The following is a 6,158-nucleotide window of genomic DNA, read 5'->3' on the forward strand; positions in this document are numbered from 1 at the left end:
CGGTAGGCTGTCGAACCACTTTATCGCTGTCTTGGTCAAGGTGTTTGGGAAGGCTTTGCAATGGGTCGCGTCTGAGGCATCCGTGAGGTACATTCGGCTTTTAGAGTTGCTGAAGTGATGACTTGGGTCAAACGTACCATCGTATGGGGTCATGTCAGAGGTTTTGAAGTCCTTTGGGACTTTATCTTTCATGATTTCTTTCGAGAACGGGTCTTGGTCTTTGTGGGGGCTTCTTCGCAGTTGGACCGAGCGGTTATAGTTCGGAGATCTCACTCAATTTCGCGCTGACATTCGGCTTCTTGTTCGAGCTGTTTGAGGCGATCCTGCTGTTCACGAATGGCATCTAAAATTTTTGTGTTTTGAGTATGCTTGTCTCCCTTGGATTGGTCTGTGTCCTTTGGGGAGTTTGGTGTGGCATTTGTATTCTTAAGTGGCATTCCTTCTTCCAAACCAGAGTTATGGTCGTTGGCAAGGTTGTTTGCCATGGGGATGGGGTGACTTCCAGGGTCCCCGGCAACGGCGCCAATGTTCCGAGGGTTACCTGAAATGTTGAGCTCAATCTCGGACGAGATCTTCTGGTGCGATCAGAGCTGCCATGTCCGACTTGTTTGGAGTTTGAGATGCTGCTGGACCTTGATCACCGGGGGTGGTAGTACCTGCAAGAGACTCCGAAGCTTAAGTCAGCACGGGCTTTAAGCAGGTTTTTTGAAGAATTGGAGTATGAGTTAGACATGGGTGCTCTAGTGTATTTATAGTAGTGTTGAGTGACCTTCCTTGAGATAAGTTTGTTATCTTATCTTATCTTTTGTGGGTGAGATCACTTATCTTTCGGCCAGCCGCCTTCTAGTAAGCAGTGGCTTTTCTTTCTTGGGCCTCTTTGGGCCTCTGTGGTGATTCGTCCGAGCTCTTTGTGAAGAGGTCGGCGGCAGGCCAACCTTTCGTGAGGTCAGTCCCTTTGTCTTTAGCCAACTCGGTCCTATAGCTCGAACCGGTGTATGAACAAATAGTGACATCTTTTGAATTCAAACTTTGGTTGAGAGTTGATTGTGGGTTTGGGACTACACTTGCAATGCCAATTCTATTTTGAGACAAAAATTCCTAAACCCACTTTGGGCTCACACCATAGGTTCCATTAATTTCCGAGGTTCACCTGTGAATCACTTAACACTACCAATTTCTCAGCCCCCACTTTGTTTGCCAGCTTCAAGCCAGCTAGTAGGGCTTCATACTCTCCTTGGTTGTTATATGTGGGAAATTTAAACCTTGAGGACAGCTCTATCCAAGTTCCTTGATCACTTTCTAGAATGACTCTGGCCTCGCTTCCTGCTTTATTTGATCACCCGTCTACATATAGGCTCCATGTGGTCAGATCTTCGGGGCTTTCGGTGTATTTTGCGACGAAGTCGGCAAGGTATTGTGACTTGATTACTGTCTAAACTTCATATTTTAGGTCAAACTCGGACAGTTCCACTGCCTATTGTAGTATCGAACTCTGATGATGTGAGCCTGGAAGTAGGATCGGAGACTTCAAGACGTGAGGATGAGGGCATAGGCAAATATTTATATCTTTTAGTAGTTTAGCTCTGCCTCCTGTAAGGTTTTACTGATGAAATAGATAGGTTGTTGCCACTTCTCTTCTTCCCGTACTAGAGCGGATACTACGTCCCGACTTGCCACTGCTAGGTATAGGACGAGCTCCTCTCCCTTTATAGGTTAAGCGAGTATAGGTGGCTCATCTAGGAAGGCTTTAAAATCTTGGAAGGCTTGTTCACATTCCAGGGTGCACTCGAATTGTTTGCCCTTCCTCGGGATAGAGTAAAGAGGGAGTGATTTCAGGGCTGATCCTACTAGGGGCTGCTAACCTCCCATTTATTTGTTGGACCTCCTTGACATAGGTCGGTCTCTTCATGTCGAGGATAGCTTGGCACATGTTTGGATTTACTTCTATGCCCCTTTGGGTGAGCTTGAAGCCTAAGAACTTCCTGACTTCTACTGCAAACGTTCATTTCGAAGGGTTTAACCTCATGTCATGCTTTCTTATGGTGGTGAATACCTCAGAGAGGTCAGACAACAGTGTTGCGCCCTCTTTGGTTTTGACGAGCATGTTATCTACGTACACCTCTATTAGTTTTTCTATGTGCGAGGAAAATACTTTGTTCATTAACCGCTGGTATGTAGCCCACACATTCTTCAATCCAAAGGGCATTACTATATAACAATTGTTTGCCTTTGAAGTTAAAATAGAGGTCTTTTCTTGATCTAGTTTGTGCATCGAGATTTGATTGTATCCCTAGTAGGCATCCATGAAGAATAGGTAGCCTAAGGCTGAATCGACTAAGACATCAATGCTTGGAAGATGTAGGGAATTTTGTGGTAGGCTTTGTTAAGGTCAGTGTAGTCAACACATATCCTTCATTTTCCGTTTTGTTTTTTCACCAAAATGACGTTGGCTAGCCACAGTGGTTATTTTACTTCTCTCATGAATCCTGCCTTTAGTAGGGCATGTACTTGCTCTTCTACGGCCTGTGTCCTTTTGGGCCAAAGCTTTCAACACTTTTGCTAAACAGGACGGGAGCCCGGGTACACTACCAGTCTGTAGGACATCAAGTCAAGGTGTATGCGTGACATGTCCAAGGCCTTCCACGTGAAGAGGTCGATATTTTTCTGAGAAAATCCACGAGCTATTCCTTGAGGTCTCCTTCTAGATTGGCTCCTCCGTTGGTGGTCTTATCCGGGTAGGCTTTTAGATCCCTTACTTCCAGCCCGAATTTATCCAAAGTGGATTTGAATAAGATATGCACCGAGCTCCTTGATGACCGGAGTTTACTACCCACATAATATAATGAATCCGTTCTTTGGCAAGCGCATCAAATTATCGTCAGGTAATAACCCACGAGGAGTGGGATCGTATCCACAGAGATTGATCGTTTGAGCAGTGTTAGCTAATGAGTTAATTTGTCAAGCTAATCAGGTAGAGAGTATTGAGTACCGAAAATTAAACTACAAAATTATAAAGAACATGAAAGTAAAGGAAAGCAATAAAGTGTAGAAATATAGATGGCAAGAATGTAAAGAACAGGAGTATAAATGACTAAATAGTAAATGGGAATGGGGAATTAGCAGAATGTAAAAGAAAGCTATAAAGAATGTGGAAGATAAGAATAGGGGAATTCATTGGGATTAGAAGATGTTGATCTCTTTGGATTAAATTCAGTTTATCTCATCTTCAATCATGCAACTCATTGACCTCTTGGCAATCATGATTGATTGAGTCCTAATCCCTTGGTAACTCAATCTCTCAAATCTTGATAACTAGCCAATTCCTTGGTCTAATTGCTCATGAAAAGAGATATGCTTGGTCACTGATTATACCACACATCATCATAGGTCCAAATAATGGGTGGACTATACGTCACCATATCTAATCCCAAAACCCAAATTCTAATCAAGTGTGAGAAGGAATTTCAAGCATGGTTTCATGTTTCCTTTTCCAAGGTTCCCATGAAACCCATTTTGCATTCAACCTATTTCCCAAGATGACTGAACACTAGCATGAAGAACGAAATTCCTTCTAGCAAATCAAAGAGAAGATGAAGAGAAGAAGAAATTCACTATCATTAATCCATCAAGTACAACAGAGCTCCCTCTCCCAATGAGAGGGAGTTTATCTACTCATAGCTTAGAGAAAAGTACCCGAGATGGAAGAGATGAAGTGTAAAGTAAAACTAGATCTAAACTTAGCAATGCCAATACAATACAACCCAACTCGACCCCCCTTTTTCAGTACTTCTAGGGGGTATTTATACTACTCCTATTTCTAGAATTAAGAAAACACAAAAGGAAAAGAAAATTACAATTGTAGGGAAAAGGAAAACTCAACAAACGTTACCTCCAGTAGCTGGCGTGTGACTGGCGTTCATGTGGCGTGCCACACCTAGCCTCTAATTTGGCTTGGCGTGCCACGCCCAGCTCTTTAAGTGGCACACCTCATGTGTTGACATCCCTGGCGTGCCACGCCTTCGAACCCAAGTGGCACGCCCAGGGTCTTCTTTAATGTTGGCTAGCCTGGCATGCCATGCCTTCGAGCCCAAGTGGCATGCCCAGGATCTTCTTTAATGTTGGCCAGCCTGGCGTGCCATGCCTTCGAGCCCATGTGGCATGCCCAGGATCTTCTTTAATGTTTGCCAGCCTGGCGTGCCATGCCTTCGAGCCCAAGTGGCATGTCCAGGATCTTCTTTAATGTTGGCCAGCCTGGCATGTCATGCCTTCGACCTCAAGTGGCACGCCCAAGCTCTTCTTAACGCATTGGTTAGCCTGGCGTGCCACACCTTCGACCTCAAGTGGCACGCCCAACCTCTTCTTAAAGCGTTGGTTAGCCTGGCATGCCACGTTTTCGAGCTTAAATGGCACGCCCAATCTATTATTTGGAGCATTGAACTAGCGTGGCACGCCCAGAGTTTGGCGTGCCACGCCCATTGTGGGTGTTCCATCTTCTTCTCTGGAAAACATAACTGGCGTGCCACTCCCAGGGTCTGGCGTGACACGCCAATGATGCAGGCTTCTTCACGTTTTTGGAAAATATAACTGGCATGCCACGCCCAGGGTCTTGCGTGCCACGCCCAATGTGCATGCTTCCTTCACTTCTCTGGAAAACACAATTGGCGTGCCACACCCAGCATTCTTCCTTTCTCCAATAGATGGTGTGCCACGCCCAGCATTCAAGTGGCACGCCCAAGTAACTAATGAGAGTTGGCGTGCCACGCTTTCGACCTCAGGTGGCAAGCCGAGCTTTGGTGCTTGGTCTTCTTTAGTGTTGGCGTGCCACACCTGGGACCAAAGTGGCACACCCAAGTATTTGGGTCTTCACTTCCTTTCTGAAAACTTGAACTGGCGTGCAATGCCTTGATACCAAGTAGCACGCACAAGTGATGTCCCTTTCTGATTGATGAACTGGTGTGCCACGCCCCCTTTGTGGCCTTCAACATTGCTCTCTAGAATCCATTACTGGCATGCCACGCCCTCGTGCTGGGGTGCCACGCCCACTCATTTTCATGGCGTTTGTTCTAAATGGCACGCCCACTTCAAATGCCCATCTTTACTTGTTTTTTTCTTCCCTTTTTGTTGCTCTTTTTACCTGAAATTCAACACAAACCCCTTTCAAAGCAATGTACCATAATATTTATCATTTGATTCATGAAATTGCATTGAAACAATGAATATGTGTTCTTTTTATGGTCCTTTTAGATAGGTAAAAAGGGTAAAGGATGCAAGTCATCACAACACCAAACTTAAGCTTTGCTTGTCCCAAGAAAATCAATGTGAATTGTTCTTAGATGGATTGAGACTTGACCTTGAATTGGTGCATACATTACCAAAGATAAGGCTAAGTGTTTAACACATGCATGAATATTATTGGTTCAAATTCGCAATGAATTCTTAGATTCTTGAGGGTTCTTCCAAGTATATGCCTTAGGGGCCCTTTTTATTGATTGTCACCTTGAGGTAGCATGAGTTGCTTCCTCTTTCTTTTTGGTTGTTCTTTCTTTTTCACTTTTCTTTTCAATTGACCCTTTAAGTTAGGCTTTCAATTAGCACTCCCAAACCAATTGGTTTTAGGGTACTAGGTGTTGAAACACCCCTCAGAGCCTTGGGTCTTTTGTTGCTTACTACTTCTTGGTTCTATAGATATTCAAGGGACATCCTTAGCTTTTACTTCTCACTCCCTCTCTAAGTCTAGTTGCTCATCATGACTCATTTTCTTTCAAGTTCATTCAAGGTCCTACACTTAGTTCCTTTATCTCTTGGCTTTGAATAGTCCCACTTGGTCTTAGTCTCTTTTACTATTATTTTTGCAAGAACTCACTATAGACTCTTATGGAATCAAACTACTCTTTTATTTGATGATCATGAGACTTAAACAACATTGCATTTTCTTTCTTTAATCATAAAGGACTCATAAAAGACTTCAGAACATAAAGAAATCAATCATGAAGCATAAACTATCCTAACCTTGCAACTATTATTAAACAGAAATTAAACATAAGGAAATCAAACAGAAATTCAGAATTTTAAAGTGTCGACCATGGGAGTCAACAACCTTGAGCAGCTTCAGTTCATTGGCCCTTTTCTTTTGTCTTTCTTCTTGGAGGGGGAGGAGT

Source organism: Arachis hypogaea, chromosome 9, assembly GCF_003086295.3.
Source record: "Arachis hypogaea cultivar Tifrunner chromosome 9, arahy.Tifrunner.gnm2.J5K5, whole genome shotgun sequence".
Taxonomy (NCBI): Eukaryota; Viridiplantae; Streptophyta; class Magnoliopsida; order Fabales; family Fabaceae; genus Arachis; species Arachis hypogaea.